The sequence below is a fragment of the Ixodes scapularis genome, unplaced genomic scaffold (genome assembly GCF_016920785.2).
Source record: "Ixodes scapularis isolate PalLabHiFi unplaced genomic scaffold, ASM1692078v2 PGA_scaffold12__126_contigs__length_90152505, whole genome shotgun sequence".
In the NCBI taxonomy this organism is placed as follows: domain Eukaryota; kingdom Metazoa; phylum Arthropoda; class Arachnida; order Ixodida; family Ixodidae; genus Ixodes; species Ixodes scapularis.
The window spans coordinates 745873-771498 of NW_024609838.1; positions in this window are offsets into that span (position 1 = coordinate 745873).

Below are 25626 nucleotides of genomic sequence, written 5' to 3' on the forward strand. Positions count from 1 at the left end.
CGCAGTGGGTCTCAGCTCGGATATGCGAGGGCAAAGTTCAGCACGGCCCGTGGGCATACCCAGCTTGGGCATACCCATGCAATGCCCTCGTAAGGATCCCACCTCGGCTACGGAAGGGTGCGCCCAATTTGGGCTGCCCGCGTGCAGGATCGCCGTGGGTTCCACCTCGGCAATGCGGGGCAGAGTTAGTGAAGATAACGGCAAAGCGTGGGCATGCTCGAGTTGGGCTGCCTGCGCAACTCCTAAAGCGGCACTTTTCGCTAATATTGAGAATATTCACCGCACGTCCCGGAAATGCGAAATTGGAGATCGGCTTCATTCAATACCGAATCCCCGAGGATTGTAATTTTAAGCGTGACTGAGAAATCTTAGGCTCGATTAAACTTTATTACTAAATTAGTACACAGCGTGCATGTTGATAATGCCGTTTTGCGTGGGGTGGACTTTTTTACGCGGAGTATTGAATTTTAGTGTGGAGTTTAAACACGGTTGTCAGAATGTATCTCGGCTTCAGGAGGCGGCTCAAGGTGGCTATGCATCCAGAATACTTCTCCAACAAAATTTTATATGGAAATGTGCAGTTTTTTTGTCATTTCGTACATTTGAATTGCTCATATTTTGATGGGCTTGCGCGAGTCGTTTTATTGATCTATCAAAATGGTAATATTTCCGGAAGGCACACGGGGAAAGTGAGGCACGCCCAATTTGGTACGCACTGCAAACCTCGAACGAAATGACGTTCTCGGGTCGTCCTCATGCATGGGCTAACCACGTACCCCCCCCCCCCCCCCTTTAAAAGTTTTAGAGCCCACCTTGTGCTACTTGGGGCCCTAGACAGTGTACGCAGACCGTCTTTTGTACGCTGCATTAGGAGCCTGACCGGCGGCCTAATAACGCCACCAGAACGCGATCACGAGCGGTCACGCAATTTTATACCTTCGTGAAGCGAGAAAAAAACAAAAAAAAAAAACAGCATACATTTACCGCATTTAGATATCTACCGAAGGACCTCTAGCATTATCGCGAAACATTTAATCGAGTTCGACTCTCCAGACAACGCGTTTCTTAGCTCGTTGCACAACCTTCGGCGATTTCGGCGGCCGATCTCCGCGTGACCGTTTCGCCGCATTGAATTAAAGCGGTCACGAAATGTACGACACTCCGTTTCGCCTGTGTGCGATGGACCACGGCGGAAGCTAGAGGAGACTTCGGGGCCAATCACGTGTCGAATGTGTGTCACGTGACTATACTCTAAGGAATCCGGACCGGGTTTACTTTGCCGCAAAGCATCCGAGAGCGCCAGTCGCTAAAATCATGCGGTGACAATATGTCACCGCGCTTTGCTGCGCTCTCCCAAAAGTCACGCGATATATTAAACGAGAAAAGAAAAATCTACGTTTGTGTTTAGAGAGCGTATACGATTCCTTTCGAAATACGGCGACACTGGTCGTCTCCGGTGCGTAGACGAGAACATTTTGTCAGTGCGGTACGACCGCTAGCCCGGAGGTTTCAGCGTGATGTCGGAGGACCCCTGGGTTCTGTAGTGCGAGCTTTCGCTCTACGAGAACGAATATACACTCGGGCAGCGATCCACACATTGAACGGGATAATTGCGCGGCATCGGATTGGTTTAGTTGGCTCGTAGCGTCTTTTGCGGTTCATCGTAGGGAGAAAACGGAGTGTGAGAGCACAGAGAAAGGAAGAAAGAGAGGGAGAAATAAATAAAAAAAGAGAAAGCGGCGTTAGACACGAACGCCAACTCGAGTTTGAGGCCACGTCACATTAATCGGACTTCCAGTCGAACGAACAGACGTGCGAGAACGGGGCGAGTGGCAGCCAGGCGGAAAATGGCGCTACTGCGCAGGCGCAAAGGCGGCAGCCGTCGCCCGACCCCTCCGTTTCAAGGGTTCACCAAGGTTCGGGCGTTATAGCTGTTGGATTGAGTCGGTGGATTTTGCAAGTATTATGCGTGTGTGTGTGTGTGTCTGTCTCCTTGTATTGGTGTATAGCAATGTTTCTGTGCAAGCGCGTAATGGATGTTTGTGCATGTACACTTACATGTTGAACGCTGGCTCTCAGTGCGTTCGTTCATGTTTATATGTGCGTATGTGTTTAGGCGTGTGTGTATGTGTGCGTGTGCGTGTGCATATACTGTAGCTCTCAGCGCCAGCATGTCGGTGGCAATCTGTCCTAATTTACTTACAAACGAATCATCACAACTGGATTATGAATATACTTTGTGTCGGGGTAATACGTGCTCGTGTGCGCCCAATTTAGTGCTGCAGATGTCTGTAGTGGCTTTCAGGGGTGCGTTTTCGTCGAGGAAACCGAACAAACAAACGTCGCGAAAACCGAGACTTTTTTTTTTTTTTTAATAAGCGCAAAATAAAATCGCGCGTTGCGGCTAACCAAGCGTGTCTCGCGTACGTAATACATTCATATCGGGCACACATGTGTATGCCCGAGTATATGGTTGCCGGTGAGTATCAGTGCCCTTTTAAAAGCCCACTAATATTTCCCAACATTATTTTACTGTTTTGCCAGGCGATTTTTTGTGAAGTCGGGACATAACATAACACTCGCCTTTATTTTTACAACCGGGGTCAGGTGGAGTTGTGTCTAACCGCGGTTAATGACCGCCAACGTTACGTGGTCGCAAGCTGGGGTGAGCTTAACTGAGGGCAACCTTTCCCGTCTAACTACAGCATTATATTTGTGCAGAAAGCCATGCTTATTTCTTTTTTCATTTTATTTTAGCGGCGAGCACGATATCTGTGCTCCCCACTCGGGGGAAGCTTTTCATGGCATATTAGAAGAAATAAAGAGGGCACGTGCCCTTACAAAAATGATCAATGAGTTTCAATTGACTTTCTATTGTGTTCCTATAGAGTCAATTGAAACTCGATATAAACTCAATGTCTAATGAGTTTGACCATTAGAAACTCAATTTTGATTCTATTGAATTTACTCATTAGGAATGCAATTGAGACTGATCATAAGAAACTCAATATCGATTCTATTGACTTTACTCACTAGGAATGCAATTGAGTTCGATCATTAGAAACTCAATATCAATTCTATTGAATTTACTCAATAGTAATGCGATTGAGTTTGGTCATAAGAAACTCAATTTCGATTCTATTGAATTAACTTAATAGGAATGCAATTGAGACTGATTATAAGAAACTCAATATCGATTCTATTTACTTTACTCACTAGGAATGCAATTGAGTTTGATCATTAGAAACTCCATATAAATTCTATTGAATTTACTCATTAGGAATGCAATTGAGTTTGGTCATGAAAAAAGTCCATATCGATTCTATTGAATTTACTCATTAGGAATGCAATTGAGTTTGGTCGTTTGTGGATTACTGCACCCGTGTGCACCGAACGATTATTGCTTGTACCAATGTTTTTCTATTAAGGGATAGAGTCCAATGACGTCGAAACACTGTTTATCATCTATGAGACTTTCAAGGAGGAAATAGGAAACTGGGAACCTTAGTAGATGCTGAGGTGGTCACCGGCTAAATGAATACCTTTCTTATGTAGGGTATATAAGGCGGTGGGGTAGTCAAGGGAGTACGATTAGTGGGTTGTGAGTGCTTAGTTACGATGTTTGTGTTCGTTTCCTCTATGCGCTTTGTTTCCTTCATGATGCATGCTTTAAAGAATTGTAAAAAAAATTCTCAACCAGAGCAATTTTTTTTAAATGCAGTTGCAATAAATTCTATTAAGCACGTTGCAATAATTCAATTGAAAGTCAATTGCAATATTTTTATTAAAACTCAATAGCAAAAGTTCTATTGAAACACTATTGCCAGATTCAATTGAAATGCAATTGCTAAAAAATTCAATTAAGACTCAGTGGCCAATAGTCTGGGACGGATCAATAGCGACTCAATAGAAAAAGTCAATTAAGTTTCAATTGAGACTGCATGAGGTCTATTGAGTGAGTCCTTTACACTTTCAATTGAAAGTCAGTTCATTTTTTTGTAAGGGTGCATCGATGTGATCGGGGCCCAGGGTGCGCGAGCTCAAGTACGCCCATGTATCTTTGACTGCATTGCCAAGAAACGCTGCGCCTGAGTATCGGGAAGCGGTTTATGCGGATCTTTAGCTTCATCAGTATTCCACTTTATTGCGCCACCATTTTTATAAATGTACTTATTGCCGCTAAATTTTGTCACCAGGGTACGCTGACGTCGATGTCTGGTACCACCAGTACGAGTCCCCAATATGTAAAATAAAATTTTGCAGGATTCGAACGGGACGTGGTCGCGCATGCGTGGTCTGACCCACGGTAACGGTATTAAGGGTATGATGATCCCTCCAGTTCCCTAAACCACTCTAGTGTCTCGCACCTCTGTCCCTTCCGCTCGATGTTCTGGGCTTGAAGATCGATTGTCCGGTATGCACGAACGACAATTCCGATGTAGCGTCCTCACGTCCGTCGCAACGCTGGTCCGTCGTGAGCCACCATCGCGTCGTCCAGAGCCCGCGTGGCACGTCGCCACATTGAGAATGACGCGTATGTGTACTTCCTACGATCTCTGCAAGAATTTTTTTTTTCTTTTCCGATCAACATATTTGAAGCTTTTTGGAGGTTACAAAAATGGGGTTCGTAATATTTTTCTTTATTTTTAATAATGAATGTCCGCCTTAGATGACGCACGAATTTATTTTATTTGGGACACATTGTTTGAACGCCACGTGACCCTGTAAACGAGAGGGAGCGCGACTGAAACCGGCCGATTCTCGACCCGGCTATCTTCGGGCACGGAAAGGAAACAAATTTCGAGCCGCAAACTGTGTTCTGAGTATAGTAGGGCTCTTATAAGTCATGTTGGAATAAAAAAAACTCGGCGCCCCGTCGGCGTCCCTTTCCGCTCTCGATGTCCACAAGCATGCCCCATCTCCCTTCGCTACTTGTCTGTGTGTTCCACGCTCGCTCGCCCTCATGTTCGAAGCAAATCCAATCGAGCGTCGGGAAATCCGTCAGGACACCGCGCTGCCTTCTCCGACGCGTCCGGACCCTGTCCCTTGGAGTTAACCCCAGTCCACCTTCCATCCCTCGTCATCCATTGCGGCCGGCCGCGGCATGCCACTCGTTCGAGGAGACCGCGCCCAGGCTTCGAAAGTTTGCTGCGGAGAATTACGTATGACAGGGTCTGGCGGCCGTGTAGCCTCATTTCTAGATCGACATTCTTTTTTTCTTTCTCGTTTTGGGCAGGGAGTGCTCGGTGCTTGGCGAAGCATTAGGCAAGTCACTCGGCTCTCGAAAGTCTGTCGCGCATGCGCACAAGGGGAAATGATGCAGCGCGTATGCAGTCGGTGCCCGCGTGACCGTGACTAATTAGGGAGGGTCGTTGTTGGAATCCGGTGTTCCGGGGAACGGTGTGGTCCTTTGAACCTGCGGCGACGAATTGGTCACCGACCCGACCCGCGTGGCATTCTCTAAAAGCCGCAACCACGTCGCTCGCGCGTCGTACAGAAAAATGCGTGATGTCGCTGCAGACGGTGCCTAGGCCAGCATTGTCTGCGGACAGGAGTCGGGGATGTTCGAAGCACGATTGCTTCGTGCATGATTCAACCGCATCTGCAGACGGTTTTTGAATGAGCATACAAGAAAAAAGAAAACACGTCCCAGACTGTCTGTAGACTGTAACTTTTGTACGATGTATAAACAGTGTAAACGCAATTTTGAAAAAAAAAAAAAAAAAAGATTGGACGATGTATTTACACGGCTTAAAAAAAAAACCGTGCGTTTACTCTTTTTTTTTTTTTTAGATCATGGAAGTTGTGAATAACGGCGGAAGTGCAAAAAGGTGCCGTTAAAAGACTTCGTTTTTTTTATTTTTTTTGAAAGATCGAGCCGTATTTTGTGTTTGGTCATTCGCTGCACTCTAAAAAAAAACGGATATCACCTTACACCCTTTGTCCCATATAATGCACCCCAATACTTCAATTTCGCGTACAGCGCACTATAGTCGAACAGACGGCCCCAAATTTTACGAGGGGCTTGATAACGGTGCGATATAACTTATTAAATAGCTCAAATGCGTGTCGAAGACCACACAAAGAAACACTGAGGTTTACCAGTAGAACCAAAAAAGACCGATTATTATTATTTTTTTAAATATGTAACACGTTCATTAGCTATTTTAATACGTTGTACCACACGGCTATCAAGCCTCTCCTGAAAGTTTAGTACCGTCATGTCGACGTCACCGCGCTGTACGTCGAACTGAAGTTTTGGGGTGTATTATGTGGGACAAAGGGTGTAAGAATACACCCTTTTTTTTCTGAGAATGTGGGACTCTTATGCTGTTCCCTGTACTTCGTCCCTGCTCTGACCACATTTCTTTTTTGGTCTAAGCGCTGCTTTTTTTTTTTATTATTCGTTGGGATCCTTTCGAGGTTTTACAGTGATTGGCTGGCTGCATATTTAACAGGAAAGTGAACACACGCACAAAAAAAAAGTGTGCCTACAAATCTGTTTTTTTTTTTTTCTTTTTTTCGTTGGGCGCATCTGCGCCGAGTGAAGCCAAAAGCTCGAATGCGTAATGCCTTGACACACTAGTGTGTTAACGCGGCGCAGGTCGGAGCACGCGGAGTTAAAGCTCGCGCTGCAAAACCCAGTGGTCCTGGGTTCGATCCCCACACCTGGGCCCGTTTCGAGCTGGAGGAGCATCGTACCGGCGTCCGGTCGTGTATCACTACTGCGCGGTGCACGTAAACGAACCCAGGCTGGCGGTGCATGGTACTGCTCCGAATAAATCGCTGGCCTACGGGTGCGACACCAGACTCTCGTCAGGGCTGACTTAACTGCTCGCTGCGGTGTCTAAACGTACACCCGAAACCATTACGTTGCGGCTAAAATGTCGTCAATAAGGACCTTTAAGGCCTGTTCCCACATGCAGCGGAGCGCTACAAGCATAGCGCTTACCTCGCGCTAAGCGCGTGCTGATGGGAGCGTCCACCAGCTTTGTATCGCACCGTCAAGACTGTTGCTCATGGCAGACGATAAGTAGCTGACGGCACGTGCGGAGCGCTACATCAGCGCTTCGCTGCATGTGAGAACCGGCCTTTAGGAAACCGTTGCAGCGCTCCGCCTACCGCACTACCGGAGCCTTTGAAGCATGCTTTTAAGCGCGTGCCCGGGTGGTACCGTGACCACCTGGCGCGCGCTTAAAAGCATGCTTCAAAGGCTGCGGTACTGCGGTACGCGGAGCACGGTGACGGTTTCCTAAAGGTCCCTATTATGAACGGTAGCTTATTTGGTGAACCGAAACCTTGACGTTGAGAGAAACGTCTGCATGTTCTCTGGGCAACGAACGACAGAAGGTATATGGTTGCCATGACGACTCGCAGCCGTTTCTTGGCTCAAGCACCCCGAACAGCGAGTCAAACCTATAGTCGCACCCTACACTCTACTGTGTGTATGCGGCAAACGTGTATGGGCGTTACTGAAAGAAAATAAAAATGAGCTGATTACCTTTACGAGTTACTCAAAACGTAACTAAGTGCGTTACTCGTTGCTGCGATTCGAAAGGAACGCGTTGCTTCGGCGTGAAATGTAACGAGTTTTTTTCTCGTTTGTTCGAATGTGTCGATATTATGAAGCAGTAGCCGCTTCCAATATGTTTGTCGTCGTTAATATTTCCTAGATCTTTTAAGGGAAACTGAAAAGGTTGTTAAAAGAAAACTTTCAGCCTTTCCACTCTGGTGTAGAAAGAAGACCAGCGGAGCTGTACAATGGAAAGGAATGGCCGGCCGCAAGTCGGCAAGTCAGAGTGGAAAGGCTGCCGCCATCTAGGAGCGACGGCGCGAAAAAAAGTCAAATTTAAGGGTTTTACGTGCCAAACCTACGAGGGGCATCCGGCACGCCCCAGCGGAGGACCGGGGATTAATTTGGACCACCTGGTGATCTTTTGACGTGTAACCGAAAGCTCGGTTACACGGCGCCTTCTCCGCAATAAGCCTCCGTCAGATTGCGAGCGACGGCGGGAACCAAATACCGTATTTGCACGAATAAAACGCGAGTTTTTTTTCGAAATTACGTGCTCCAAAACGCACCTCGCGTTATATTCGGAATCGAGTTCAGCCACGAGGCGCGCGAGTCTGGAGAAAGCCAGAGGAGAACGTCATCCCTCCGGCTCAATGCAAAAGATCCAATGAAAAAAGAAGTGGGGGTGTGGAGGGGCATTTTCTAGCCATGGGGCCACGTGAAGGGGCGAATAGAAAACATAAAAAAACATTTTTATCGCTTTTGTGTTTTTACAACGCGCGCACGCCGCACGCGCGCGCGCCATGCGGGAATGCGGGCACCGGCCAATTCGAGCCAAGCCAAGCCGGTGCCCGCATTCCCGTCAACTCAAGCCAAGCCAAGACCACCGACCGCGTTTACGCAATCGTGCAACGCGAGGCATTTGTTTACGAAGAGGGATCAGAACAAGAAGTGTGATCGTGTATCGGGTTCAGCAGTCTTTTTTCTGCCTGCGCATTGTTTAGTTTCTGCTCCAGAGTGGTCTGGTGTTTGTGTGTTGGTGCTTCTGCTTCCGCGCCTTGTTTGGATTGTGGGCTGCCGAGGAGCTCCCACGGAAGAAAAAAGAACTACCAGACAAGCAGGTGCCGTGCTGCTGCATACGTGCGTAGTCCCCAAGTGGATTGTAAACGGAAGGACCTGAGCTGTGAGGATGAGTGCAGCCAAAACATAAACTGATATTTCTTCTATTTCCATCGACTTTTCACTTCTGCTATGCCCCCGAGTGCGAGAAATTGACGCGGCATCGGTTCGCGTTATAATAGTAATAATATTTTTTTTTCTTTTGGGGGCCATCAAAAACTGCCCTCGCGTTATATTCGTGGTCGCGTTATATTCGTGCAAATACGGTACGTGGCTTGCCGCCGTCGCTCATAGATGGCGGTAGGTGTCCGGAGTTCGGTGTCTTCATTTCTTTGCGGGGGACACAATCCCCGGGAAGCTAGGCCTTAACAGCTCCGCTGTAAAAAAAAAGAAAAGAAAAAGTTAGTGGTGAATTCTAGAGTATTTTTATCCCGTGATCTGAATGTCACCTTCGGTTTCCTCGAAGAGATAACTTAACGCGAGAAAACACGAAAAACCTACGCCCAGTCGTTACGTCCCATCAAAGGATCTTTTGGCCGCCGAGCGTGTGTCGCTCCTGTGGGCAGCGCGTGCAATTGCATGCTTGACAGAGCTATATTCCCCCACTCTGACACCAGTCGTGACGTCTTTTTCGAACTTTTTTTGAGAATGGCTACACTCTCAAAAAAAAAAAGGGGGTCTAAAAGGCTGTATCGTTACACCCTTTGTCCCATATAATACACCCCAAAATTTCAATTCGACGTACAGCACCGTACAGTCGAACAGACGGCCCCAAGTTTTACAAGGGGCTTGATAGCCGTGTGGTACAACTTAATAAAATAGCTAATGTACGTTTTCCTCACTACAAAAAAATAATCGGGGTTTTATTGGCCATGCTGTAAAAACTCAGTGTTTTCTTTATGTGGTCTTTGATACGTATTTTAGCTAATTAAAAAGTTCTATCGCACCGTTATCAAGCCCCTCGTAAAATTCGGGGCCGTCTCCTCGACTATAGGGCTCAGAACGTCGAAATGAAGTTTTTGGGTGTATTATATGGGACAAAGGGTGTAACGATACACCCTTTTACACCCTTTTTTTCTTGAGAGTGTAGAGTGCGCGCGCATAGCTTTGATGGGCGCTGGAGATGCGCGAGAGCGGAAATTCCGAAAACTCCTTTTATGACGTCACGCTCCTGGAAGGAAGGGCTTGAGCGTTACTTTGATAATGATTTCGCGCAGCCTCCGCCCACCGCATTGAAGCATAATCTCGGTATTCGTGATCCCGGAGGCCAAGAGAAGACGATTTAAGTGTTTTTACTCAAACGCAGAACCCACACTTGCGTTCCCACTACGCATATGAACGAATGCAACCGGTTGGAGCGACGAGTCGTCATGGCAACGAAGCGCCAAACGGCCGTTTCGTGTGTGTTCCGCTCGCAATTAACGGAAGTATAGTTGAGACGGGCTGGATTTTTTCGCTACGATCGGGAATGAAGGCAGCGACCGCATGCCGACAGACCAATCACGGGTTGAAAAGAGCTCGGCCGTGCGTTGCATGCCGGTCGCGGTTCCTTCTATCTGCTGAAAAACATGGCGTCGGTGGTGATCGTTAGTGTGGTCGGCGTGGTGGAAGCTCATCGTTCCGCGTAGAGCGCTATCCTTGACTGAATTCTCGTCGTGCGTTCCGATGAGAACCCGCCACGTCTTAGGAGGGAAGATGCGGCGATTACGTGGTGTCACTCTGAAGAGGTCAGAAATGCTCGTGCCGTCGTGTTTGTTTACGTCGATTAGAGTGGTGCTTTCTTTGCGATTTTGACCTCGAACATCGCCCGGATATCTTATTTTGCGTACTCCATGCGCGTGTCCAGGTTCAAGGTATTACCGGTGCGTACAGTATTTAAAGGCGTGTATACGAAGGATGCGTATTTTCACGCGTTTTCGTCGCCCGAGAAAAGCGATTAGTGTTTAGCATTCCTGAAGGCTCGCAACGCCTATGTGATCGCGAAATCGTATCTCTGCGTGGCTATATCGCTGCTAAGATTACATCGGCTTTTGTAATCCCAGAAGAGGCGAGTGGCGAGACTTGTACTATCGGTAAAGTCGTGCGTTAAAGTTGCGATCGTCCAAAACGGTGTACTGCATCTTTTCTTTCTTCGTCCACTCTGTTCTGCAAACCCATCCTGACAAAAGAAAAATGTTTGTGGCTAAAGAAAACAGTCTATTTTCTGTTACGCCAGTGAGTGGCAGCGCATCGTTTTCTTTTTAGAGGCACCGCTGAAGCAGCTGACGGCGGCGCAGAAGCGGTCGCCGTGCTGTCGACCCGCTCCGCGCTTGTTGCCGCGGGGAAAACGGTGTGCTAGTGTGTAGGTATACAAGGCACAGGTAAGGCGTTATGTGCACAAGCCTTGTAAACGGGCCGTAGAAACAACATGGCGCGGTGCGCGCGGGGGTGCGCGTCGCAGACCGAGGCGACGTCGTCCCCACTATCGGCGGTGAGTCTCCACTGGCAGTGTATATACGTATCGGACGGCGGGAGGGGGTGTGGCCGCGGCAGTCGCTCGGAGAACGGACGGGCTAATCCATAGAACACGAATCACGATGCGAGGTCGGCAAGCTGCGCCTGTGCGCGAGCTGCGACAGGCGAAGGCCGATAGCCCTTATGGCAGGCCAGGTCACCGCTGTCGGCGCTGGCCCGCTGTCCTAAGAACACCGCTGCTTAACGTGTCATATGTCCGCTTCCCACGGTGACCTCAACCAGTATAAGCCGCCGCCATCTTTTTGTTGTTGATGTTTTTGTGAGGCGGAAGCTGTTTTGACTGGTTGAGCGGTGTATGTGTGTGCGTGTATGTGTGTCTGTGTGTGTGTGCGTGTGTGTGGCTTTGCTTTAATTCGAGCACAGGTGTTTCTACGTAGACTTTCAAAAATCCCTAAAACACGGGTGTTTGACAAAAAAGAAACGCTTTTCGGGAACAAACTAGTACTAGCCACAATAAACGTCGGCGCTCGCTAAATAAAAAGAATGAAGGAACATACTAATTAGGCAACTAAATAACTAAACTTCAGTATTAAACATTTTAATTGGTAAAAATAAACACATGGGGCGAATCAAAAACTGGCTGAGCGTCATCGCAAATCCCTAAATGAGCCAATATTAGGACGGTTTGAAGCTCGGGCGAAGCGGGGGGACGCGCTAATGTTGCCAGTCGTGCAGCGGTGCGAAAACGCGGATGATTTTCTTACCATCGGCGGATTTTTGCATCGCTGGCCATCCACCTGCTGCACGGGTGATAACTACAGCCATAGCCTCCTATATACTGACAAAGCCTGGCAGATCGCCACGAGAAGCGGCCGCCGAAATGCGAAAGGCGGAGCGGCAGACAACGGATGAGAGGAGAGCCACGTGACTGGCGCCCCGCTGCGGCGAGACGCCGAAACACATTTCTCCTGTACGAAAAAGCGTGTTTCGGGTCCTCGCCGCTGCGAAAGCTGTGCGCTGACGTCCAGGTTCCCCGAGAAATGGCTCTTTGATGCTCTGTGCTGCCAGATCCTCACGCTCCAAATCTGCGACCGGGCACTCGATGGCTCCGTCGTTGAACAGCCAGGCTTTGTGAGTATAGAGGAGGCTGTGCTACAGCGCACTCCCGTGCTTCCTATGTGCTTTAAGTCTCCTTAAAACTGACGGATTCACAGGTTTTCAATGGTGCTCAATAAGTTTCCGATTAAAACCGTGTGTTTATTTTCAGTAATTAAAAAGTTAATTAGTCAGTTTTAGGCAATTATTTTGCTAATTAGTATATTTCTTTGTTTGCAATCCCCGACGTCCGCCGTAACTGACAATTTGTTCCCGATTTTGTTTTTAGCTATTTTAGTTTTAGGAATTTTCGAAAGTTTGCAGAAACACCCGGTACACCAAGGGTAACTTAACGTTCGTTTTAATGCACAGGAAGTTCCCAAGAAAAGAGAACCGTGTTTTTCGGTCGCAGAGAACACGAAGTTATAGCAGTTGGGATAGAACGCGCAAGTGTGAGAAGATGACGTTGCACGGATTAAAGGATAATTGAAAAAAAACGAACTTTCGCCATGAGCCGACGTCCACCTAAGCCTAATATTGTAAAAAATATATACAAATATATATTACGTAGAGAACGCTCGTGGGATTTTTATCAGTAAAAAAAAAAAACATTTGTCAGCGAGAAAGAAAATATTGTTTTCTTTCTTGCTGGCATGTTTATTTCACTGAGACGCTACAGGCGCTTACAATGTCATTTTTGTCTTGACGAAATTAGGCTGACTATATGAAAGTCGGCTCAGAGCGAAACTTCGTTTTTCCCAATTATCTTTTAAATCAGGAAACGTCACGTTCTCAAACTTTCGTATTCTATTACAAACGCTAGGGTCGCAGTCGCGTGGAGTTGGAACATCCTTGCGTTGCATAGTTTATTTAACCAGGCCGAAAAACACGGTTTCTTTCTCCCGGGAACTCCCTGTACATCTCTTTTAAGGCCTATGTTATCAAAAGTTTCTTATTAGCTCCGTCCTAAAAGATGAGGTTTCTTCGCGTAGTGATACTGTCCCGAACTGCTTACGCCATTCAAATGCTACAAGCTTTTCTTTATTTTTGTTAGACCTGTATTTGACAGCGGTTTCCATAAAGCTGCAAGCTTATTCTAACCGTGTTTAAAAGGTTTTGAATGGATCGCATCTCGAGGCTTTACAAGATACGTTCTTTGCAATTCGATGTGTTTCCGTGCACCTTGAAGAGATCTTCCCTTTAGTAGTCTTACAAAAAGGTTGTGTTTTTTTCATTTAAGTTTGTTCTAACGTCAGTGCTCACTCGCACGGCCTTTTCGAAAAGAAACCAGTCTTTGCTGATCAACACGAGTGGTACTTGGAAGTCGAATTGAAAGCACACGATAAGAAAGGTTACATCTCCTTCCCTTTACTTGTCCATTACGCTGTTTGTGTTTAAAACGTGAACTCCGAAATACCCCCGGGGAACAAATATTTGATAAGGAGTGTGAAAAGGAAAGACTCTTCCTGTATCCGAAGAGTGAGAAATTCTTTAGATCATCGACCACTTCATTTCAAAACGGTCGAAACAAATGTATAAAAAAATATACAGTATATATATTTGAAAGTCGGAACCGACGGGCACATTTTTTATAACCACACATAATTCAGCCTCGAGCACTTCGTTTCTCTTCTTTTTTCTCCTTTTTTTGTTTCTCTTCCAGTTTTAGATCAGGAACCGGAATACCTGTCTCAATACCATTTTTAATGATATTTTTTTAAAGGAGATGGTTTTGTATATTTCTTTTATCTCTTTGGGTCGTTGGAAGATTTCTTCGTTCGAATGGGTCAATCTCGGGTCCTCATAAACTTGTAGGGCGGTAAAAACAAGACAAAAAAGAATGCTTATACTTTTACAACATCCTCGTTTTTGTCGCTCCTTCCGCGCGAAAGATCCAATTTCGCGATAAAAACAAAACAAACAAACAAAAATATACGAGTTCACCCACCACGATTTCAGTGACTCCATTTACATTCGTGCGGTGACTCACTAAACAAGATCATCCTCAGTAAACTAAAAAAGAAAAAAAGAAACTTTCCAGTTGCATTTTTATCACCAACTCCTTTGAAACCGCTTCACCTCTCCGAAGCGAATAGCTTTTTGGCAAGTTTGAGTTTCGAAAAACATTAAAAAAACTATTTTTTTTTCGGCTTTAATGATTCAATTGTTTGTTTGCTGTTACTTCGCCCCGCTTTCCGATGCGCAGCGCAAAGCCGCACGCCCATTGCTCATGCATCATCCAAAAGACGCGCAGTGTTTCCTGCATACAGGATAACATAAATAATCGTGGACAGGCCTCACGCACTTTTCAAAGCATGTGCGCTCGATACATTTGTACGCTTTCAAACATGCCGCAGACAGAATTTCACTTTTACGAATAACGCAAGTACTACAAAGTGGTTTTTCGAAACCACTCTCGTATTTTACGTTTGTTTTCTTCACTGGTACGTAGTCGTGTTAAATATGCCTATGCTGTCTGGAACTGAATTGGAGTGACAAATTCACGGGTAACTGAGAGTGTTCAACGTACGCTCGTTCGTGTTTTGTTTGATCGTTATTTTCAACCGAATTATTTCCATAGTTATGAGAGGATTTGTGAACTCGTCAAGTTAGACTCGTTGCACAACAGGAAAACAATTTGTGAACTGACTTATTTCTATAAGATTGCAAATGGTATAATTGATTCCCCAGAGCTACTCAGCCACATCTATTTGCACGTTCCTCGTCAGTCTTGTCGACTTTATACTTTGTTTTACCCTACCAACTTTTACTATACTGCACCCATGACACGCCTACAACTGACTTATAACCATTTATAACAGATTTGTGCGAATGCTAGCCTCGATATTTTTGACGAAGAGCGTAAATTTCGAAAGTGTGTTGAGGCTATTGTTTTTCCTAACGTTTCGCTTTTATCCTGTCTAACATTTTACTACTAATTGACTAATTGATAAGTGCATCGCTAAAGAGGCGTTAAGCAGTTGGTGGGTCACTAAAAATAAAAATAAATAAATAAATGAATAAATAAATAAATAAATAAATAAATAAATATGAAAGGATTGTCCTACGAGCAAGAAACAAGCGTCAGACAGTGAGTTTTAGGGAACCGTTTTTGAACATCCGATACGGTTACGATGGGCCCTCCGGTACGCACTGCGCATGCGTAAGTCTTCTGTGGTGGCGCGTGCGCAGTTCGTACCGGAGGGCTGCATCGTAACCGTATCGGATGTTGAAAAACGGTTCCCTAAAACTCCCTAGCACCTGCAGACCGCCTTGATTGTACGATCTGTTCGCAGTGTGATTGCCGCGGCTCGACGGGCGTCCTGAAGGCCATGGCACACTGAGGGAACACGACGGCAACAGCAACAACACAACACGTTGTCCAACATTCGGGCAATTTGTTGCTCGCTCGCAGTGTTGTCCGACAAACCTCTCACATCGCGGCAAAAGCAGCGCAACATGGACGACAACTAAAATGTTGCCTCGGCATGGCAGCTTTCGGCAACAGAAACAGCAGCAACTTCTGTTGGCCGAATCCCGGATAAAAGCTCACCGGACAAAAGCTCATCGGACAGAAGCTCACCGGACAAAAGCTCACCGGACAAAAGCTCACCCATTTTCTAACAGACCCGGACAAAAGCTCACCAGGAAAACATTTCATGTTGGTCTTATAGAGAACCCAAGTTTAGAAAAAAAGGCGATGAGCCTCCTTTTAGCGAATTCGGCCACCGCGAAGCGGCGTGTACGGATAAGTCAGGTGAGTTAACGTTTTTGTAATGAGCCGCCGCAGACTGCAGCAGGGGTTTGGGTTAACACGCGCAACAGTGATACACGCGCGAAGTAGAAAAGCCTTTTTTAAAAAGCGTCCCCATTTCGATAAACGGCATATATCTAAACTGTGGCTCTGCTTTCTTTAAAGTGTGCTTCAATGAAACGTGCCCGTTCTCTAAAACATGTTTCGACGAAATGGCATTCGAGCAACCGTAGTAAATCCTTGCGTGGGATGGGGTACAAGTTCACCTAAAAATGGTCCAATGTCCATCGTGTCCGCATTTTATTTCAGCCTGTGTTTCGCCCGGGTAGCAAGAAAAGGTGAGCTTTTGTCCGGGTCTGTGAAAAAACGGGTGAGCTTTTGTCCAGTGAGTTTTTGTCCGGTGAGCTTCTGTCCGGTGAGCTTTTGTCCGGTGAGCTTTTGTCCGGTTACCCTGTTGAACAACGTGAGTTGCCCTGATCGCTGACTGAGCGAATTTCGGGCCGGCAACACGACGACACAGCTAGCTTCGATGGCATAGCTAGTTCCCTGTCAATAACGTCTTACTCAAATAAAGGCTCCGGTAACGTTATTTAACAATAATTAAGGCTGGCGTTCGGCTAAAATAATTTGATAAATGTTTTTACTGCGTAATTACGGCAAGCGATTGGCGAAATGGTCATAGCTACGGTCGTGAATGTTCAGGCTGGTGTTGAAATTAGAACTGCCGAGAGACCAGCTCACATTACTGCTAGTGAAATAAAATGACACGCTACTCACCCGTTCATAAAGTATAATAAAAATGATCCAGGAGAGCAAAGATTAAAAAATCGAAGCATTAAAACGACCACTCTGATCATGATTGTTGATGCTTGGAACTTGAAAGGAACCGCTACCAGACACGTGATTTGTTTCGAAAATACCCAGGACATTCTGGGGAATGAAGCGATCACATAGCGGTAGGCAAATAGACAGCGTTGAAGAATATTTATTCCACCGATTGTTACGAAGGCCGATCGCGTCGTTGTCGCAGTTCGTAAGCACTGTGAGTTCAGCTGAACACCACGCTACAAAAGACTGCAGGCTTCACCATATAAAGGAGGAAACACCAGTGCACTCGGCTAGTGGGGACGGCTGCACTACCACGATGCGGTCATCTTACATTCCGTTCTTCTTTGTTATCCAGGTTAGTACTAACATTGAATACCCTTCTGTAAAGAGTAAAAACTTGTGTCTGGTACTGCTGCCGTCCCCAAAAGCAGTTTTGAAGTGTTTTTTTGGATTTCTTAAAGCGTTGTGGCGACGTCGAAGAATATCCTGGTCCGACAAACGCGGAACTGAATGCCACGATAACAACCCTACAGTCTGTTGTTGAACAGTTGCAGACTGAGTACAATGCGTTAGCCCAAAAGACGAAGTACCTTTTAGAAACGAGTACTGATACAGACAAAAAGGTATCGGAGTTGACAGAACCAGTATGCACGCTTGAAAGAAAACTGAACGCCTCCCAGTCGGATTTACAAGATGAGCTAGCCCAGAAAATTAGGGAAATTTCAGAAGGGCGTTCTGGTGCAGACAAAAGAGTATCTGAGTTAACGGAACAGCTATGCACGCTTGAAAGAGAGCTTAGGGCCTCTCAGCCGGATATACAGGTTGCGCAAAATAACGATTCAAAATTGGAAACTGCGCAAGTTGAACTCGCTATTCTAAAGTCGCGCTGCAATGATGCAGAAAATCGTTCACGTAGATGGAATCTGGTATTTTTCGGACTGGAAGATAAAGATAAGGAAACGTGGGCTGAATTGGAATCTCGCATTATCGATCTTTGCGACAAAAAAAATGGGCATAAAGATAAATCCGGACAATATTGATAGGGCACATTGCATTGGAGCGTTCAACAGATCTAGAAAAAGGCCCATTATAGTTAAGTTTTGTTTCTTTAAACACAAAGAAGCGGTTCTATCTTCCGGATACAGGCTTAAAGATAGCGGCTTCGCTGTTAGTGATGATTTTTCTAGGCCAGTTCAGCTGGCAAGAAGGAAACTAGTGGAGTTTGCGAAAACGCAAAACAGCCGCTTCAGGTTGCGAATGGACCGACTGCATATCAACGATAGGTGCTTTATGTTTGATCATGAATCTGACAATGTGCGTGAGGTCGACGATATTCAGTCTAGAGAACTTATCGATATTCCATCGACATCAAACCAGGCACCCATCCAATGAAGCTTAAGCGTAAAGTATATCGGCGCAAACCGATCAGCATACCTAGGCAATTCCAATCGTCGTGACATACAAGGGGCAAACAAGCCTGTTGTGACCACGAGAAACACGGACGTGGGCACAGTCATGATTATTAACTGCCGCAGTATAAAACATAAGATGGACGAATTCATGGGTTTAATCGAAACGGTCAGACCTACGATTGTCTTGGGGACGGAATCCTGGTTTGATGACACTATAGGATGAAACGAAGTATTTCCAGATAATTAGGCTGTTTACAGAAAGGATAGAAATTCGCACGGCAAAGGCGTGTTCCTCCTTGTGGAAAAAGGTGTTCCGACTACACCTTTGCCAATACCAGATGTAACTATAGAAACAGCGTGGTGCCAGATGTGTTTAGACGGTAAACATTTATCGGTTGGTGTATACTATCGTCCAGCAAACGAGAACAGTACCGGCTTAGATTAACTATACTTCGTCTCATCCTACGATGGACTAAAGGCCAAAGCCACGGGCCGCCAGGTCCAATCACGTTCTACGCTAAACTATGACATGCCTACCTTTGATGAGGGGTGGACGAATAATGCTCCGAACCCAAAAACGCTGCATCATCTCTATAGCTTCGACGCTGCAAACAGCTTGTACGTCGTGGCTTTTTTTCAATGTAAAATTGTTGAGTCACTCACTGCTATTCGATTCGAACCACTGTCCGCCCATCCCCATCAGTGATCCGTGACGCGAGCAATGATCCGTGCATCAAAGCGCAATACTAAGCAACTTCTAAGTGGCTCGTGATTGGATCTGGCGGTCCGTAGCTTTTGCCCTTAGTCCATCGTAGGGTGAGACGAAGTATAGCTGATTTGATCCTTGCGGCCTCAAAAGAAGTATGTCCTTCTGGGCGGAGATTTTAACATTCCCGATTTAATTTGGGAGGACGGCAAGGCGACCTACTCAGGAAGCACGCTTCATACTAAATTGAGTGCCATTGTGGAAATGTTTGACTTAACACAATACGTCATGGAGGGAACGAGACTGTTAAATGTATTGGATTTGTTGTTATGCAACCTACCGGGGGCCATAGACAATGTTTGTGTGCTACCGGGCATTTCTGATCATAAGATTGTGACAGCTGATTTGGTTCATCTAGAAATAGATAAATATAAATGTCAAGCAAGAAAAATATTTTATTACGATAAAGGACGATATGATACCATAAGAAGCGAACTTGTTAGTTTTTTTTTCGTATTTTTTAGAACAATCCGATAACGTTAGTATTGATGCACTCTGGAACATGTTCAATTGTAAAATCTATGACCCAGTTGAAAAATACATTCCCTCCGGAGTAAAATCTTCAAAAACTAAAAATAAGCCCTGGGTGACAAAAGAGGTGAAACATATTATCAAACGAAAAAGAAGAGCATACCTTCAATATAAGAATAGGGGGAGTGAATCCAACAGGGTGAAATTAGAAAACATAAATAGTCTTTTTAAAGCTACAATAAAAAGATCCAAAGACTCGTATTACGAGCAGTTAGAAAATAAACTTAAAATGAACCCTAAAGAATTTTGGAAGTTTGTAAAAGCAAATAACAAGGACGATACACCTGTTCCTCCTCTTTTAGTAGGCGATGAACTTATCGAAAATGAAAAAAGAAAGGCAACGCATCTAAATATATATTTCGAATCTGTTTTTTCTAAGCCTGCTGCATCGTGCTGTCACCCAAACGTGCAACAAAAAATTAAACGTGTCATGACACCCATTCAAATAACATATAATGGTATAGCCTCGCTGTTGCGAGAACTTGATGTCCAGAAAGCAAACGGACCGGATAACATCTCTCCGGTTATATTGAAAAACTGTTCTGAAGAGTTCGCAAATTACTCGTGTGTTCTTTTTAATAAATCTCTACTGGAACAAAAGCTTCCATCTGATTGGAAAATGGCAAATGTGGTGCCAACACACAAGTCAGGAGCAAAGAACTGTGTGGAAAACTATAGACCTATTTCTTTGACGTGCGTTTGCTGCAACCTAATGGAACATGTCATTTATAGTAATCTCATTGCTTATCTAAACGTCGAAAAGTTTCTTATTCGAGATCAACACGGATTTCGTACTGGAGCATCCTGTAACACAGCACTTGTTGATGTCTTTCATTTTCTTGCTGGAGCCATTGACGCTATAGAGACGAAGTGGATTGTTTGTTTTTGGATTTTCGAAAGGCATTTGACCTTGCAGATCATGATTTGTTATTTCATAAACTTAGCTTACTGTCACTGCATAGCAACGTGCTGGCTTGGATTAAACGTTACCTAAGTGGACGAGGGCAATGTGTCGTGCTCGGTGGGGAAAAATCGGAGTATGTAAGAGTCGAGTCTGGTGTCCCACAGGACTCGGTTCTGGGTCCTCTGCTCTTCCTGATCTATATAAACGACATTATTTCTGGCATGCAATCGTATATTCGATTATTTGCGGACGATTGTGTTATTTATAGATTAATTAATGATTCTAACGATATTAATACTTTACAGAGTGATCTAGATAAAATTTATGTATGGTGTACAAATTTGAGTATGAACATAAATGTTAAAAAGTGCGTGCATGTTAAATTTACTAAGAAAAAAAATCCCACTACTTCCGTGTACATGATAAATAATAAAATAATTAAACCTAGCTCAACTGTGAAATACTTAGGTGTTATGTTATCTAATGATTTAACGTGGACGGGACATGTTGAAATGATAGCCCTAAGGGCGATACGAATGCTTAATTTTGTACGGAGAAATTGTCGGCAAGCCCCGAGGAAAATTAGAGAAACTTTATACTTTACATATATCCGTCCGTGTATGGAATACGCCTCAGTTGTCTGGGATCCACACCAAAATTATTTAATAGAAAAACTTGAAAAGGTACAAAATCAATGTGCTAGATTTGTATTAAACTATTACGAACTTGGAGCGAGTGTCACTAACATGAAACATGCCCTACATTGGGAGAAACTAAGTGAGCGTAGAAAATTGTTTAGGATGAAATTTTTAGATGATATCTACAATAATAGACTATTAATTAACAAAGATGCGTTTTTACATGAACCGTTTTATGTGTCCGAAAGAGCAGATCACCCCAAGAAGATTAGACCGTACTCTTGCCGCACCGACACCTTTGCTTTTTCCTTCTTTCCGAAAACCATTGAAGAGTGGAATAGGTTGCCGAAAGATGTGCTTGCGGCAAATTCGGTTTTTTTTCTAATTTTCAATTGTGTAGTGTTTTTATAGACAGCCTGTTTTTATTTAATTTCATTATTGATCCATAAAAAGTGTTTTTTTTTTGTTTTTTTTTTGTATTACTTGTGTTCTAAAACGAAAGTGTTTGTATGAAACCCACCCCCTGCAATAATGCATCACGGCGAAGCAGGTTTTTTTCTGTAAATAAATAAAGGCACGGCCGGTGCTAGCTGAATTTTACACTAGAAATAGGAATCGCGTGAAAGAAAGAACCGGACACAAACACTTCATACGGTGGCGTAAATTCCGAAACATTAACGATCTCAATTTCCTCGGTTAGGGCTATCCGCTTTGTCATCGAATTAAGAACATTTTGATAAAAAGAAAATAAAAAAAGGTGAAAGATACTCCCCGTGTCAAATTTCTTGATCACAGACACTGGTTTATGTCGTCCCGTGGTAATTTCAGGCACTTTGAACGAAGTGATGCAATCGCCGTCCCCCATTGCGTCTCCGAAAAGGGCGATCTGTCTTTCGCCGCGTGCTCACGCTTTCGCCCATTCCTACGCTCAAACAGCGGGGCCACACGACGAAAATTCACGAAATAGAGACGGCTGATTGGTCCGGCGAGCCCGTAGTTTCCACCGCACTGTCAGCTTAGGGGTAAACGAAATATAGGTCCTCACTTTCCCGAAAAGGGACATAAAAGTCGTATAGCTCGTTCGAAACAGTTCAACGTTCCAACCTCCAAAACACTGCAGTCGCGTGGCGCTCTTGATGCGGCTAACTGGCGTGATGAGAACGCAGTGACGCTGCAGTAAGAAAGCCTTTTCAAAACCTCATCAAACAACCTTGGAGGTCGCCGTTTCTTGAGTTGGCGACCGGAAAGGAATGGTGGCAAACGCTAGGTGGCGCAAGCTACACAGGCATAGCTACGTTTCAGCAAAGGCTATAGGTGGCGCAAGTTACCGCCCGTTATAAAGGGTACGGCCATTATCCATTCATCCGTTCATTGATCACGAAGAGTGCGATTGGATCCCAGTCCTCGCTTAACGATGACGCGGCAGTTTTCTATACTAGTTTGGCTGAGCTCGCGTTGAGCGCTGTCGGAGCCATCGTGTCGAACACATGTTCAGAGTGCGTGCCAAACAATGGCAAATTATGATAATTGGAGCTACATAACATGATCAGGCGCGCCTTTTTAAAAAGGGTCTGTTGCCGGTTGCCTGCTGACCTTTCGAAATGGAGCCTTCGGTTCGTTCCAGATTCCAACTTAAAGTGCAATGGAATAAGACGCAACCTTGACGAAACTCAATCTTGGTTGCAACATCTTTTCCGCAGATTCGCTCGAATAGAACTCGGGAGAACTTCGCCTGCGTCTTTTGCGGCAGGCGCGACCGGAACCGGATCTATACGGGATCAGAAGTTTCCGGTGCCCCTTCACTCGAAACGACATAAAGGCGCACCGGGGGAGTATTTCGCAAAATTCTACGGAAAGCGGAATTCTTTCGTCTGGTAACCGACGTAAGCATACGTTGCGTATTCGCCTCAATTCCCTGTGACGCAATAAACACCAACAAACAAACAAACAAACAAAAAAAGGATTGCCCAAACCCGGTTGTGCATTTTGTCTATAGTTTGTGTAGGGATACTTAGTTTCTTCTCTTTGTTTTATATGCTCTTTCGTGGACCGTCGAAATCTAGAAGAATGACCGGCACTGCACACGCAGTACCAGCATCTCTAAGAGCTCATTTATTAAAGAAGATGAAGAGAGAAATGCATTTGAACGCGATTAGTTCACTGATCAGGCGCTGGACAGTTACACAGGTTCAGCATTAGATAGACCTTGCGCTAGCGTATGCCGACGGACCAAAGGGGGAAAAAAAAGAAAAAAAGTCCTATCTAGAAACGAGAAATGGCCGGGAAGAACAAGAAATAACCTTTCCCGCATTTCGCTTTTATAGCGCTTTCAGAAAGATATATGCCGCGCCGTCATAGCCGACGACACATTTCTTAATCGGCCGGCATGGCGTAGTACACTGTCCGGAGAGCGTTCGATTAAACGCGGATCTCTTTTCCGATTTTTGTAGCCGATGCCGGGACGACTTTCACTTCGTTTGAACTCACCATGGACCGCACCGGACGCTACGAAGCATCTGGAACATCATCCAATACATGGCTTACAGTAACGTCACTTCCGCTGCCATTCTTTTTTTTTTTTAGGGACATGTACTAGTTAGTTAAGAAAAGTAATGAAGTTAAGTTGACCTCAAAAGTAATTTGAGTAGATTAGAAATTACTGAAATGGAATCTAATTGAGGAAATTACTTTTTACTGTAAAAAAAGGAGCGAATTACTTTTGAAGTTACTTTTTATGTTTCTTTTTTTATGGTAACAAGAAACTACATAAGTTTTGATTCGTTAGCGAAATTGTCCTAGCCAAATGTGAATCGGCTTGTTTGTTTCACATAAATGCTTTAATAGCTGGTTCTGCTTCTGCGTGCCTAACTTTTTTGTATTTTTTTTTTCTTGTTTTTTTGATCGATGATGTACGGCGAATGTATAATTTCTACTTAAAGGTTTAGCCCTTCTTGAGCTTAGTATTTTAGACAGTGTTAGGTTGTTTACAGTGTTGTGTAAAGTACATCTACAAAGTGAAGTACAAAGTAAATGAGAGGTTATGTGCTTCAAGTAAAGTAGTAAGTACACCGGGTGCAGTGTACTTGAAGTAACATGATCATTACAATATATTTCAAGGTAAAGTACAAGTAATTTTAACACAATCTTTCACGATGCCCTTTCATTCCCTATTCAGTGTTTTTTTAACTGGTATGCATTGCTGCAGGGGTAATCGGAGGTGCATCAGTTTTTTACGGAAATTGACAGCGGAATATTGTATAAAGTAAAGTCGCCACAGAGCAGTTGTTTTACTCTCGCTGGTGAGCTGTTTGACACAATCAACTTATAAGGCACTTATATGTGTCGGTCTTATTGCCGCCATTATTTAACTCGGCGAAATGACCAGATGACGTCTCGAAAGAGCGCGTTTTCACACGACGATACGCCATTTTTGGTTTTCGAGTTCGGGGAATGTAAAGTGAAGTCGGGAACTTTCGTCGGAAAGTACCAGAAAAAATGCTTTAGTAAAGTGCAAGTATATGCTCAGATAACGTACTTAATGTTAAGTACAAGTTTTCTGAACAGTAGTAACATGTACTTAGAGTACTTCTCAACACTGCTTCTTTATTATTTCTTTACATCTAAACGTAGGGGAAATTGCTAAGGTTTCTCGAACAATCTCCGAATCTTTGATGATCTGCATATTCTGAATTCTGGGAGGAAAGACAGCGCAAGAAGGTCACCTTTTCGTTGCCCTTTAGCAGGCGATTCTTCGAGTGCAGCACAAGCTACGGGAGCACCAGATGAGCTTCAGAGCGGGTGCTCAAAAAGTTCGAAATCGCATTTTCGAGTCGTAACGGTCGCGACCCTCTCCAAAAGTGCACGCCATCCAAGACCGCTGCATCCACGAGAATGCAGGGAATGTATATGGCTACGCGCCTCGCGTTCTTGAGTCTGTAACCGTTCTCAGAGCAGAAACCCTAATACAAATGGCATCTTGCACCAGCGTTCCCCAACGCCTTATTTTAGTTGTTTACTTCGTTTTGTTTCTTACATACAGGGAAGGCGAGCGCGTACGGCGCGTGGACCTACTTTCCCAGCATTCTCCTCGATGCTTGGGTAATTTAGCAATAGGTAAAATTATCGTCTACCGGACACGAGGGCTGCGGATGCTTTCGGCGTGCATTCGGCTCAGCTCGCATCGAAAAAGAACGAGTATGACGTCAGCGTTCGGCCAGCACTCGGATCCAATTACACGCTTCGTGCCCGAGAAATGGCGACCGACCAATGTTGTTGGATGGATCTACTGCACCCGATCGGCACGAGCACTAATATGGCGGCGCCGATACGAGAAAACCGGGGAACGTGGGTGCCGATATACTCTGGTTGTTACCTAGTGACTTTAAAGGTCAAAAGTGGGAGGGACGACCACCAGTGCGGTGCAATGACGTCACTGGCACGCCATTATATGTGTGCGCCATGCGAGTGTCAGGCGATTGGCTCCGATTTTGGCTCCGAGGCAATCGAGCGCCGCCCTGCGGGTCCCCATGGTGGCGGGTTCGAACCTCGGCCGAGATGCCTGCAATCATGACGGAGGAGTTCGTTGCGGAGAAGGCGCACCGCCTAACCCCGG